Genomic DNA, 15,168 nt, shown 5'->3' on the forward strand with positions numbered 1-15,168 from the left:
GACCAGAAGTTTTAAATTGGTGAGGGATCTGGAGAATGTGCCGGCCAGGGCAACAGTCCAACATTTTCTATATCGAGAAAGGCCCGTACAGGACCTGCAACATGCGGTCGGTGTATTATCCTGCTGAAATGTAGAGTTTCGCAGGGATCGAATGAAGGGCAGAGCCACGGGTCGTAACACATCTGAAATGTAACGTCCACTGTTCAAAGTGCCGTCAATTCGAACAAGAGGTGACCGAGACGTGTAACCAATGGCACCCTATACCATCACCCCGGGTGATACGCCAGTATGGCGATGACGAATACACGCTTCCAATGTTCCTTCACCGCGATGTCGCCAAACACGGATGCGACCATCATGATGTTGTAAACAGAAGCTGGATTCATCCGAAAAAATGACGTTTTGCCATTGGTGCACCCAGGTTCGTCGTTGAGTACACCATCGTAGGCGCTCCTGTCTCTGATGCACCGTCAATGGTAACCGCAGCCATGGTCTCCGAGCTGATAGTCCATGCTGCTGCAAACGTCAACGAACTGTTCGTGCAGATGGTTGTTGTCTTGCAAACGTCCCCATCTGTTGACTCAGGGATTGAGACGTGGCTGCACTATCCGTTACAGCCATGCGGATAAGATGCCTGTCATCTCGACTGCTAGTGAGACGAGGCCGTTGGGATCCAGCACGGCGTTCCTTATTACCCTCCTGAACCCACCGATTCCATATTCTGCTAACAGTCATTGGATCTCGACGAACGCGATAGGCTACAATCTGACCTTTGTCAAAGTCGGAAACGTGATGGTACGCATTTCTCCCACGAGGCATCACAACAAAGTTTCACCAGTCGACTGCTGTTTGTGTACGAGAAATCGGTTGGAAACTTTCCTCATGTCAGCACGTTGTAGGTGTCGTCACCGGCGCCAACCTTGTGTGAACGCTCTGAAAAGCTAATCATTTGCATATCGAAGCATCTTCTCCCTGTCGGTTAAATTTCGCGTCTGTAGCACGTCATCTTCATGGTGTAACAATTTTAATGGCCAGTAGTGTACATCGTTTATCGTATTCGGGTGCCACATACAAATGTGCCGCAGTAGACTCCTTTCACTGTTGCAAATAAAACTGTTTTGATTTTCACTGTGTTTTCCATTTCGCGACTCATCGCTCCGTACTTTCCGAACAGTCCTCGTGTTTCTACGAGGTATCACAGTATGTATTCCCGAAGTCGGATGGTGTACTATTTTCTGGGGTCTGGGGTGAGAGGGAGGCTGGCTGCAGACGAACAGTTTTTCGGCCACGGCGCTGGGAGGCAGGCAGAGGCGCTGCTGCGACCCGCGAGGCCGCGGTCGTCTTTAAGCCGCGCCGGGGGCGTCCGCCCGCATTGTCCCTCGCTGGCAGCAGCAGCCACAATTAATATCGCCCTGCGCCTCGCCAATGCCCGCCGCCGCCTGCAATCTCAGGCCGCAGAGGAGGCTGCAGCCGTTCGCAGTCTGGTCACGCCGCCACGCAGGTGATAAATGGCCCCTTATAACACGGCAACCTCCCCCCCCCCCCCCTTTCCCTTCCACCAGTCGACGCTTTATCGAAGGCTGGTATGACGTCAGCGGCCATACAGGCAGTAGCTCAGAACCAAAAGTCGTAGAGGTCGAGACAGAGGCAAGCGACGCAGAGCAAATTCGTGCGTGTTTTAGGAATTTGTGCGCAGAATATTTAGGGATGCCTCAGCAGTCAAAGATACCAATTAACAATAGGAAAAGAAAGGGTTACGAATACCTTATCTACAAATACTTTTTTCACTTAGTTTGAGCAGACGGTATGCACTTAATCAAACAATTCAAATATTTACTTCTAGCAAAACTTCATCAGGTTCTTTGATTAGAAGAGTGTTCCATATCTTGATATAAGAATGAGACGCCGATTCAAGCAAATCTCGCACTGCTTCTCTGTACATTTCCTAGGATTAGTATAATCGCATCCACAACACATAGCAGCTTCGGTATCTACAGTAAAGAAACTACAATGACAAGTCAAAACATTAAGACCACTGCCAAACGCGAGATAGAATGCCACGTGGTGGGGCTGAGGGTATGTGGCGTGGTACGAAAAGTACACTACTGGCAATTAAAATTGCTACACCACGAAAATGACGTGCTACAGACGCGAAATTTAACCGACAGGAAGAAGATGCTGTGGTATACAAACGATTAGCTTTTCAGAGCATTCACACAAGGTCGGCGCCGGTGGCGACACCTATAACATGCTGACATGAGGAAAGTTTCCAACCGATTTCTCATACACAAACAGCAATTTGCCTGGTGAAACTTTGTTGTGATGCCTCGTGGGAGAAATGCGTACCATCACGTTTCCGACTTTGATAAAGGTCAGATTGTAGCCTATCGCGTTCGTCGAGTTCCAATGACTGTTAGCAGAATATGGAATCGGTGGGTTCAGGAGGGTAATAAGGAACGCCGTGCTGGATCCCAACGGCCTCGTCTCACTAGCAGTCGAAATGACAGGCATTAATCCGCATGGCTGTAAAAGATCGTGCAGCCACGTCCCGATCCCTGAGTCAACAGATGGGGACGCTTGCAAGACAACAAACATCTGCAGTTCGAAGACGTTTCCAGCAGCATGGACTATCAGCTCGGAGACCGTGGCTGCGGTTACCCTTGACGCTGCATCACAGACAGGAGCGCCTCCGATGGTGTACTCAACGACGAACCTGGGTGCACGAATGGCAAAACGTCATTTTTTCGGACGAATCCAGGTTCTGTTTACAGCATCATGATGGTCGCATCCGTGTTTGGCGACATCGCGGTGAACGCACATTGGAAGCGTGTGTTCGTCATCGCCATATTGGCTTATCACCCGGAGTGATGGTATGGGGTGCCATTGGTTACACGTCTCGGTCACCTCTTGTTCACATGGACGGCACTTTGAACAGTGGACGTTACATTTCAGATGTGTTTCGACCCGTGGCTCTACCCTTCATTCGATCCCTGCGAAACCCTACATTTCAGCAGGATAATACACGACAACATGTTGCAGGTCCTGTACGGGCCTTTCTGGATACAGAAAATGTTCGACTGCTGCCCTGGCCAGCACATTCTCCAGATCTCTCACCAACTGAAAACGTCTGGTCAATGGGGGCCGAGCAACTGGCTCGTCACAATACGCCAGTGACTACTCTTAATGAACTGTGGTATCGTGTTAAAGCTGCATGGGCAGCTGTACCTGTACATGCCATCCAAGCTCTGTTTGATTCAGTGCCCATGCATATCAAGTCCGTTATTACGGCCGGAGGTGGTTGTTCTGGGTACCGATTTCTTAGGGTCTATGCACCCAATATGTGTGAAAATGTAATCACATGTCAGTTCTAGTATAATATATTTGTGCAATGAATACCCGTTTATCATCTGCAGTTCTTCCTGGTGTAGCAAATTTTAATGGCCAGTAGTGTATATTAGCGGAGAAGAGACGACTGTAGAATCCTTCTAGCGATGATACGAGTCTGCCAATTAGGGAATACACTGACATAAGCGATTTTAACAAAGGGTGATTGTTATGCCCAGCGCCTTGGAACGAGCATCTTGGAACTGCGCAACTGGTCAGCTGTGTGAATGCTACTATAGTGAACATCTACGCAAAATGGTTGAAGGACATTGAAGCCACGAACAGATGATAAGGAACTGGACGCCCACGCCTCATCACGCAACGAGGACGACGAAATCTTCCCCGGTTTGTAAATCAAGATAGGCCGCAATCTGTGGCATTTCTCACGACTGCGTGCAATGGTGGTGCAGGCATAAATAAGTGTTTCGACGCTCACTGTTCAGCGCCCATTGTTGCTCCGCAGCTACGTGTTCCAATGTCGAGCCAGCGACATCGTCCGTTACGACTGGGTTGGGCACGATATCATCGAGACTGGACGATGGTTGAGCAGAAACCAGATGCCTGGTCGGGTGAATCGTGTTCCTTGATACATCATGTCGCCAGTAGTGTCTTGATACGAGTTCATTCAGATGAACAGCTGCTCAAAGCATGCACCACGCAATGGACGCAGTCCAGTTGGGGGTTGGGTTGTTTGGGGAAGGAGACTAGATATCGAGGTCATCGGTCTCATCGGATTTGGGAAGGACGGGGAAGGAAGTCGGCCATGCCCTTTCAAAGGAACCATCCCAGCATTTGCCTGGAGCGATTTAGGGAAATCACGGAAAACCTAAATCAGGATGGCCGGATGCGGTATTGAACCGTCGTCCTCCCGAATGCGAGTCCAGTGTGCTAGCCACTGCGCCACCTTGCTCGGTCGCAGTCCAGTTAGGACAATATTAAGCTAAGGGGGACATTTACCTGCGATTGTTTAGGACCTGTGGTAGTACACTCCTGGAAATTGAAATAAGAACACCGTGAATTCATTGTCCCAGGAAGGGGAAACTTTATTGACACATTCCTGGGGTCAGATACATCACATGATCACACTGACAGAACCACAGGCACATAGACACAGGCAACAGAGCATGCACAATGTCGGCACTAGTACAGTGTATATCCACCTTTCGCAGCAATGCAGGCTGCTATTCTCCCATGGAGACGATCGTAGAGATGCTGGATGTAGTCCTGTGGAACGGCTTGCCATGCCATTTCCACCTGGCGCCTCAGTTGGACCAGCGTTCGTGCTGGACGTGCAGACCGCGTGAGACGACGCTTCATCCAGTCCCAAACGTGCTCAATGGGGGACAGATCCGGAGATCTTGCTGGCCAGGGTAGTTGACTTACACCTTCTAGAGCACGTTGGGTGGCACGGGATACATGCGGACGTCCATTGTCCTGTTGGAACAGCAAGTTCCCTTGCCGGTCTAGGAATGGTAGAACGATGGGTTCGATGACGGTTTGGATGTACCGTGCACTATTCAGTGTCCCCTCGACGATCACCAGTGGTGTACGGCCAGTGTAGGAGATCGCTCCCCACACCATGATGCCGGGTGTTGGCCCTGTGTGCCTCGGTCGTATGCAGTCCTGATTGTGGCGCTCACCTGCACGGCGCCAAACACGCATACGACCATCATTGGCACCAAGGCAGAAGCGACTCTCATCGCTGAAGACGACACGTCTCCATTCGTCCCTCCATTCACGCCTGTCGCGACACCACTGGAGGCGGGCTGCACGATGTTTGGGCGTGAGCGGAAGACGGCCTAACGGTGTGCGGGACCGTAGCCCAGCTTCATGGAGACGGTTGCGAATGGTCCACGCCGATACCCCAGGAGCAACAGTGTCCCTAATTTGCTGGGAAGTGGCGGTGCGGTCCCCTACGGCACTGCGCAGGATCCTACGGTCTTGGCGTGCATCCGTGCGTCGCTGCGGTCCGGTCCCAGGTCGACGGGCACGTGCACCTTCCGCCGACCACTGGCGACAACGTCGATGTACTGTGGAGACCTCACGCCCCACATGTTGAGCAATTCGGCGGTACGTCCACCCGGCCTCCCGCATGCCCACTATACGCCCTCGCTCAAAGTCCGTCAACTGCACATACGGTTCACGTCCACGCTGTCGCGGCATGCTACCAGTGTTAAAGACTGCGATGGAGCTCCGTATGCCACGGCAAACTGGCTGACACTGACGGCGGCGGTGCACAAATGCTGCGCAGCTAGCGCCATTCGACGGCCAACACCGCGGTTCCTGGTGTGTCCGCTGTGCCGTGCGTGTGATCATTGCTTGTACAGCCCTCTCGCAGTGTCCGGAGCAAGTATGGTGGGTCTGACACACCGGTGTCAATGTGTTCTTTTTTCCATTTCCAGGAGTGTAATTGAAGGCACCATGGCGGCCGGTGTGGCCGAGCGGTTCTGGCGCTTTAGTCTGGAACCACGCGACCGCTACGGTCGCTGGTTCGAATCCTGCCTAGGGCATGGATGTGTGTGATGTCCATAGGTTAGTTAGGTTTAAGTAGTTCTTAAGTTCTAAGGGACTGATGACCTTAGAAGTTAAGTCCCATAGTGCTCAGAGCCATTTGAACCATTTGAAGGCACCATAACAGATGTTGACTAGTAAACATTATTTTGGACCACCTGCGGCCCTTCATGTTTGATGTCATCTCCGGAGGCGATGTCATCTTGGAAGAAACATATCTGTCCGTCTCACAAGCCCAGAATCGTGCTATAGGGTTTTGAAGAGCATGCCTGAAGTCACGCCGACGCCTTGTCCGCCAAATTCGCCTGATCTGACCCCAGGAGAACAAGTCTGGCACTAGCTCCGCGCACATAAATGACCGGCCCATAATTTAAGCGAGAGCGTGACCTGTGCTTGGACATCTAGTGACTCATACTTCCGGAAACCTACCAAGGGCTTGTCGAATCCATACCACGCAGAATCGCTGCTGTATTTATGGTATGACGTATTGATACCGCCCTACGACGTATCAAGGTTGCTAACGGAATGGCAACCTTCCGTCTGGCGCCAGTAGCGGTCACGCGGGATATGGCGGAACGAGTGGTGCACAGCCACTGACCCACACCTCCAGCAGCTCTGTACGCCAAGCGCCATCTGCCGTCGGAATATAGGACTGCCAGCGGTAGCCACTCAGCCCACACGCACGTTTAGCCTCTACGCTTCGTCACATTAGTTCGTGCGTTATCCTCGTTGACATCGATAGCTGGATTCTACTTCTTGTTGCATCATTTATACTGAGTTTTAGTACGTTTGAAGGAATATAGGTAACGGAAATCTTCTGTTTGTTGTGTTAATTTGTTCGCTGATCATTTCCGCTTCTACCCAGTTTTCCTTCAATGACTGTTACCACCCCAGTCTGTAGCCCAACTCTCTTTATCAGGTGTACAATGTCATGCATAACAGTACTGTAGTCCAGTGGTGGATCAACATTCTATTAAGCAGGTGGCCATAATACTTTTTCTCATAAGTGTATTTTGGCAAGTCAGTATCACCTGCATCGAACAGCATCAACAACTGAGAAATTAAAATGCCATGCTTTTTAAGGTAAGCTCATGCCTCGAATTGAACTAGTAAATAAGAAGGCATAGATGGGCCGCCGGCCGCGGTGACCGAGCGGTTCTAGGCGCTACAGTCTGGAACCGTGCGACCGCTACAGTCCAGCGTTCGAATCCTGCCTCTAGCGTGGATGTGTGTGATGTCCTTAGGTTAGTTAAGTTTAAGTAGTTCTTAAGTTCTAGGGGACTGGTGACCTCAGAAGTTAAGTCCCATAGTGCTCAGAGCCATATATAGGCCAACAGAAACTCTTAAGACGATGTTTAAAGCCGCCATCAACATGAAGATTGCTTTGAACACCGCCGCTCTTTAAAAGGTATGCTCCTATTGTAGGCAGTATACCCTTACCTCGTTCTGACGTGACACATTAACTTACCAAGAAAGTGAAATTCGTGTAAAAAAAAAAGGGGTTCAAATGGCTCTGAGCACTACGCGACTTATCTTCTGAGGTCATTAGTCGCCTAGAACATAGAACTAATTGAACCTAACTAACCTAAGGACATCACACACATCATTGTCCGAGGCATGATTCGAACCTGCGACCGTAGCGGTCGCTCGGTTTCAGACTGTAGCGCCTAGAACCGCACGGCCACTCCGGCCGGCAAGTTCGTGTTAAGAATGGTGTTTAGTTGGTTGGTTGGTTGGTTGTTTGGGGAAGGAGGCCAGACAGCGAGGTCATCGGTCTCATCGGGTTAAGGAAGGACAGGGAAGGAAGTCGGCCGTGCCCTTTCACAGGAACCATCCCGGCATATGCCTGGAGCGATTTAGGGAAATCGCGGAAAACCTAAATCAGGATGGCCGGACGCGGGATTGAACCATTGTTCTCCCGAATGCGAGTCCAGTGTGCTAGCCACAGCGCCACCTCGCTCGGTAATGGTGTTTAGGTCGCAGCGTTTTGGCACTTGTCCCCCTGGCAGAAAGTAGAATTGAGGTTACGGGTGGGACAGGAAAGGAAATGATTTATTGTGGCATAGGATATCCTCCAAGACGCATGATATGGTTTGCTTGCGGAACACACTGAGGTGACAAAGTCAAGCGATATCGATATGCACACACACAGACGGCGGTAGTATCGCGTACAGCAGCTATAAAGGGCAGTGCACTGGCGGAGTTGTCATTTGTTTTCAGGTGATTCACGTACAAAGGTGTCCGACGTAATTATGGCCGCACGTCGGCAATTAAGACACTTTGAATGCGGTATGGTAGTTGGAGCTAGACGCACGGGACATTCCATTGTGGAAAACGTTAGGGAATTCAATACTCCGAGATCCAAAAGTGTGCCGAGAATACCAATTTTACCTCTCACCACGGACAAAGCCGTGGCCGAAGGACTTCACTTGACCGACAGCGGTGGTGTTTGCATAGAGTTGGTTGGTTGGCTGGTTTAAAAGAGAGGGAAAGAGACCAAACGACGAGGTCATCGGTCCGTTGTTCCTAATAAAACAATGCCACAAGTGTGAGAATAAATCAGACGAGACATATAACACAAAACGGAAAGAAAGGAAAGACCACAAGAAGGTAGGAAAGGCAACGAACACTAAAAGGAACAAAAGAGGATAAGAAAACTACAGAGAGATGCAAGAAACAGTTAGAGGAGAGTAAAACAAGGAAGCAGATTACAGTGGCTGGCCAACCACGAAAATAAAAAGGAAAAGCCAGCCACCCTGGAACACATTAAAACTTTCATCCTAAAAGCACTAGGGTGGAGGGCACAGGGGGACAAAGGACATGCGCTAAAACTCAGATCGAATGCTATTGTGTTGCATTATATGTTAACCGGGGACCTAGAAACGACGGAGAGGCTCCGTCCCCGTCGCAGCCGCAGTGTCCACAACCCCACGACGACTACCGCAGTCCACTTCACCCCTCCGCCGCCCCACTCCCAACCCAGGGTTATTGTGCGGTTCGGCCCCCGGTGGACCCTCCATGGAACGTCTCACACCAGACGAGTGTAACTCCTATGTTTGCGTGGTAGAGTAATGGTGGTGTACGCGTACGTGGAGAACTTGTTTGCGCAGCAACCGCCGACATCGTGTAACTGAGGTGAAATAAGGGGAACCAGCACGCATTCGCCGAAGCAGATGGAAAACTGCCTAAAAACCATCCACAGACTGCCCGTTTCACCGGACCTCGTCCAAATCCGCCGGGCGGTTTCGTGCCGGGGACCAGGCGCTTCGCCGGCCGGAGTGGCCGAGGGGTTCTAGGCGCTACAGTCTGGAACCGCACGACCGCTATGGTCGCAGGTTCGAATCCTGCCTTGGGCATGGATGTGTGTGATGTCCTTAGGTTGGTTAGGTTTAAGTAGTTCTAAGTTCTAGGGGACTGATGACCTCAGAAGTTAAGTCCCTTAGTGCTCAGAGCCATTTTTGAACCAGGCGCTCCTTCCCGCCCGAAAAGCCGTGCGTTAGACCGCACGGCCAACCGGACAGGCAGATCGAATGGTAAAATCCACCCTCACGGATGAAACGTAAAACCAAATCAGTCGATGAGGTGTTGTCTCCTAAAATCAAAGATAACGAATCCGGCAACCGAAGATGAAGTTGCAGGGCAGCCAAAGAAGGACAGAGCAGAAGAATACGGGCCACTGTCCACCCGGCGCCGCACCGACAGTGAGGTGGGTCTTCACGGCGCAGGAGGCAGCCGCGGGTCGCCCAGGCATGACCAATGCGGGGCCGGCAGAGAACCACCGAGTCCCTGCGAGACGCCCTCACCGATGACTTCCACACATTCGTGGTCCCCTTAATGTCTCGCAGTTTGTTGTGCGTACTGAGATTTTGCCATTCCGTCTCCCGCTGACATACCTTGCGGCGTAATAACGAACGCAGGTCAGTTGCAGGGATGCTGGTCTCCAGAAGTGGTTTCCGTGTAGTCTGTTTGGCCAGCCTGTCAGCAAGTTCATTTCCTGCGATTCCCACGTGACCAGGAATCGCATAGAGTTGTCATTGCTAAAAGATAAGCAATACTGCGAAAAAAACCCGTAGAAATCAATGTGGGACGAACGATGAACATATCCGTTAGGACAGTGCGGCGAAATTTGGCGTTAATTGGCTATGGCAGCAGATCACCCGACGCGAGTGCCTTTGCTAACAGCACGACGTCGTCTGCAGCGCCTTTCCTGGGCTCGTGACATCGGTTGGACCTTAGACTACTGGAGAACCGTGGCGTGGTCAGATGAGTCCCGATTACAGTTGGTAATAACTGACGGTAGGGTTCGAGTGTGCTGCACACCCCACAAGGCCATGGACGAAGTTGGCATCAAGGCTCTGTACAACCTGGTGGTGGCTCCATTATGGTGTGGGTTGTGTTTACATGGTATGGACTGTGCTCTGGTCCAACCGATCCCATCATTGACTGGCAAAGGTTATGTTCGGCTACTTGGACACCATTTGGAGCCATTCATGGACTTCATGTTCCGAAACAATAATGGAATTTTTACTGATGACAAGGCGCCATGTCACGGGGCCAGAGTTGTTCGCGATCGGTTTGAAGAACATTCTGGACAATTCGAGCCAATGGTTTAGTCACCCAGATCGCCCGATATGAATCCCATCGAACATTTATGGTACATAATCGAAAGGTCAGTTCGTGCACAAAATCCTGCACCAGCAACACTTCCGCAATAATGGGCGGCTATAGAGACAGCAAGGCTCAATATTTCTGCAAGGGACTTCAAACGACTTGAGTACATGTCACATCGAGTTGCTGAAGCATGCCGGACAAAAAGGAAGTCCGACACGATATTAGGACCTATCCCATGAGTTTTGTGAGCTGTTTGTATCGTGCTAAAAGGGAGAGAGACCTGTGGTAGTAATCGAAGGCACTACGGCACCTGTATACTCCGTCAACTTTATTGTGGGTAACTGTCTGTATCACAAAGTCAGGATCGTTCTCCAGTCGTTTGAGGGGCATGACAGTTAATTCACGTTGATGTCTTGGACACTAAACTCGCCTGATCTGAAGCCGACGGAACGCATCTGGGACGCTGCAGATCGCGAGCTTCACATCCACAAACCACCGGCTGCCGGTTAGCGTACGTTGCGACGTACCTCCGGAAATGTACTAAGGGTTTGTCGAGCTGTTGCCACGCAGAATCGCTGCTGCAGAGTGTTCCAAATGTGGACCATGATTAAGGAGGTGGTCGTAGTGTTGCGGTTCGTGTTGTACTACGAGGGTGAGTCAAATGAAAACCTTAAATTTGCAATAACAAATCGAAATTTCGCGCCGTTATCCTGTAAGTTGGTAAGCGCGCTACAAACAGCGTGCAGAATGGCCTGTATGTGGCAGCATAGTGCATATGCACACACACCGTAGCAGTATCAGTATAAAGATGGCCTCCCCACTTGCGACTTGCACCAGGGAAGAACAGCGTTCTGTTATTCGGTTTTTGCGTAGTGAAAGTGTGTAACCTACTGAAATTCATCGACGAATGAAGGTTCAGTACGGTGAAGAACTTCTTCGGCGCTTTGAACGAGAAGGTGATGGCTTCCTTGCAAGAATCGTTACTGGGGACGAAACCTGGGCTCACTTCCACCAACCGGAAACGAAGAGAGTGGGCAAGGAATGACGCCATTCCTTATCACAAAAACCAAAGAAGTTTCGAACAGAACCATCAGCAGGGAAGGTTATGCTGACTCTCTTTTGGGACGAAAAAGGCGTCATTTCGGAGCATTACATGCCTAGAGGGGGCACTGTCACCAGCGCATCATACACAGGTCTCCTAAAAAATCAGCTGCGGCCTGAAATCAAATCAAAGCGGCGTGCGTAGATCGCTGTCAGCATGTGTCCTTCTGCAACATGACAATGCAAGGCCCCACACTGCCCGTACAACAGTTGCAACAATCACAGACCTGCATTTTGAGTGTCTTCCTCATCCACCATACTCACCATACCTTGCCCCCAAGTGATTTCTATATGTTTGGAACACTCAAAGACGCAATGGGAGGAAAGAAGTTCCGTTCTGATGAAGAGGTACGCCACGCGGTGCATGAGTGGTTGCGCGGACTACCAAAAGAATGTTTTTCTAAAGGAATTTATGCACTTTGTAAGCGCTGGAGGACTTGCATTGAGCGTGCGGGAGATTACGTTGAAATGTGATACAGCTTTGTACCACTTCTGCCCAACAAATAATATTTTAAAAAATATTTAAGGTTTTCATTTGGCTCGCCCTCGTAATAAACGCCTATAAACAAGCTATTAAATTTAACTTAATTGACTGTCTCATCACAGAACGTGCAAGTTGGAAGCTTGGCTGCTCAGTGAATGAGGACAGGCAATTCTGATGACTGAGTACAGGCACAAGGGTAGTGGTGTTCACTGTTTGGCGTACATCGTCGAAAATGGGACTCAGCAGCAGAGGAGCCCTACGTGTTCCAATTTTGACCCCAAAGAAGTCGTGAATGGCGTTTGCAATGTGCATGGGATCATCGGTATTGAGCGTTGATTAACAGAAATGTGTCATCTGGCAGGATGAATCACATTCCTTCTACACCAAATAGGAGGTCGTGTCTTGGTATACCGTCATCCGGGCGAACATCTGATCGGAGGTCGCTTTATTAATACCATTCAGCACATAGTTCAGTAAATTCATGGTTACTAGACGATGTCGTTCCCTTCCTTTTAACAGCTGTATGACAGGGACGATGATATTTAACAAAACTATACAAACAATATTCTTACTGAGCCGTGTGTATTACCCAGATACTACTGTATACGTTGGATCGAACGCCATTTTAATAAGCAATGGTACGTAAACGAAGTAGCGAGTTGCCAACACTCGTATCATTTTTAAGCAGTTAAGAGAAAACAGCCCAGTTTTTATTTCAATGTTTTTCTTCTCATGTTTTAATTTCAGCAATTTAATCCAAATCGTATCATTTCCATTGTCATTGTAATAACAGCCAGCAAGAGAGCTTAACCTCGGCACTTATCACGCACAGACATTCCAGCTCGCCCATAGTGTTATCTTTAAGGAAAGTCCTCTGCGTTGTGAACTCTTGCCGTTAGTCCTGTTCTCGCTTATTATCCAATCTTGTCGTACTACATCACAGATAAGAATAGTAAAGCATGTGGCAAGAAAAAAATTTAATATGTCCTCTTATTTGCAAAAGGAATTGTGAATACACTTTTTTAGAGAGTTTCGAATCTTAATTTAACACTCTAAGTCTCACGTAGCACATATTCAGCAAGTTTATTAATCATGTGAAACAGGGGTTATTGGGTAAGTGTTACGTTGTTGGTATTGGAACTTCAAAACTCTTCGCTCGTAATTAATAGTTTCGCCCATCTTTCAGGGCACCACTACCCGTCCCCCTGCTCTTCCCTTCCATCCAAAGAACAGTTGACTTTTTATATTTTTACACAAATAAGCTTCCAACTTTTGGAAAAATAAAGTGGCATGGGAACTAAGGGTCTCGAAAACGGCAAGGAATTCTGAAAAATTACAAGCTATATTTAACACTGCACAGTTTTTAGTTGCTCGCCGGAAGTCCACGGTTTGCCATTCAGTGCAGGTATAGGCGACTCTTCACATGCTACCAGTAACATACCAAAGACAGTCTGTGAGTCCACAAATAGAACCGGAAAACAGAACGTTGAATGAGGCAAGGCAAACAGGGAATGATCCCCCACTAAGCAGAACGACAACTATGACGACCGAAAGAATCAGCGTCTAGCACTGAATGCAAAATTGCAGTTGTCTGAATTCTGAGAGTTTGTATTGGACATCACATACGCTTCTTCCATTTTCGAACGAGTGCTTTTCAGATAATGTATTCCTCTGAATTGCAAATTCTTGGAAGTTTCGATAACACAGTGTACTAAATACCGAAGTAGACAAAATACTGTGTTAAAATAATTTATTGTTATTAAAAATCCTGGTATCTGTCGCACATGAAAAATAGGGGTTTATGGCAAGTTATATTGAGGTGGAGAGATACTTACTGTGGACACGAAGAATCTCCAAAAGGAATTAATTGAATCGAGAATCTCCAAATAAAGTGGCCTACACACTGAACAACGATAAAAGAAGTCTGGAAAGGCATCATTGCGGTTCCCTCTGCCCTCCCATCTGAAAAGCCGATGATAAAACATATTTCGAAGCTCATCCTAAATCACTAAAAAACTGTCAACCCCGCGCCGCCAAGAACCGAACGCTGGACCCACGACCGACTTCCTGCCCAACCCTACCGCCTGAAGAATTTTCAGTAACGCAAGCAGTGTATTCCACCGAAAGTACTCAGATACTAGAGCTGGGATAACGAACATATGATGTGTAATGCACAATACCGTTTCCGTCCTGGGGAACAGAGCAACCCTCTGGCATGAAACCACATGGTGTTAACCAATGAAACGTGCTGTAAACGGTGTTATTGTTAGCCCAGTGAATCATGCATGATACAGATAATACATTGCTTGCACGTAGGATGCAGTATAAAGTTGTACTGTCTGATGGACGTCTTTATTACGTGGACCGTCTGTATGAATTATGAATGAACTGTACTCGCGTGTTAATACAAACTGACTTCTGCGATTTGCTTTCCCACTGTTTGCAACCCGGGAAAACGACCTTCAACAAGGACAGAAGAAAGCGCAGCGGTCTCTATCTGAGCATCCGCCCACATCTTCTATCCCTTCGGTAGCTCAGTTGGTAGAGCGGTGGACTGTAGTGGTTGACAGAGCAGATATCCATAGGTCGCTGGTTCAAATCCGGCCCGAAGGAATTATTTTAATTTACTTGAATGGCGACTTAATGTATGCCTTTCGTGGGAAGCAAGGCAAATTTACATTAAATTCAAAACATATTTGAGAATCATAGTCTGTTAAGTAATCCTTGAAATTTATGTGACTGATGTCATCTTATTTTAGCAATTTTCTGTTCAAACTTGATGCCTCGGGCAAGTTATTTAAATGTGTGATTTGATCCATTATAAATGGTTCTGAAAGCCTGCGACTGTGAAAACTATAGGTTTGTTTATAAATAACTCATCTGCTACCAGTCATGAATTTGTTTATTTTATTTTTCGCACGACGCGTTTCGGGAAATGATTCCCGTTTTCAAGTGCATGTTTCTTATGTCATCCCTATGCGATGTTGTCGATATGTGAGATTCTGCTTCATTTCGTTGGCTTTAGGTTTCCTTATGGTCCATATATGCAGAGTCTCTCACACACTAAACATCACACA

At 48.6% G+C, this 15,168-nt stretch overlaps 1 protein-coding gene and 1 non-coding gene across 2 annotated transcripts in view; one reads left to right on the top strand and one right to left on the bottom strand.

The window, feature by feature from the left end:
* The window catches only part of LOC126092074 (protein neuralized), an 897,276-nt gene that overhangs the window by 559,261 nt on the left and 322,847 nt on the right, over window positions 1–15,168 (bottom strand). The window lies entirely within an intron of this gene.
* On the top strand, window positions 14,615–14,704 carry Trnay-gua (transfer RNA tyrosine (anticodon GUA)). Its single transcript is given in 2 exon segments — window positions 14,615–14,651; window positions 14,669–14,704. It is a non-coding gene; the product is annotated as a tRNA-Tyr (tRNA).

Source organism: Schistocerca cancellata, chromosome 1, assembly GCF_023864275.1.
Source record: "Schistocerca cancellata isolate TAMUIC-IGC-003103 chromosome 1, iqSchCanc2.1, whole genome shotgun sequence".
In the NCBI taxonomy this organism is placed as follows: Eukaryota; Metazoa; Arthropoda; class Insecta; order Orthoptera; family Acrididae; genus Schistocerca; species Schistocerca cancellata.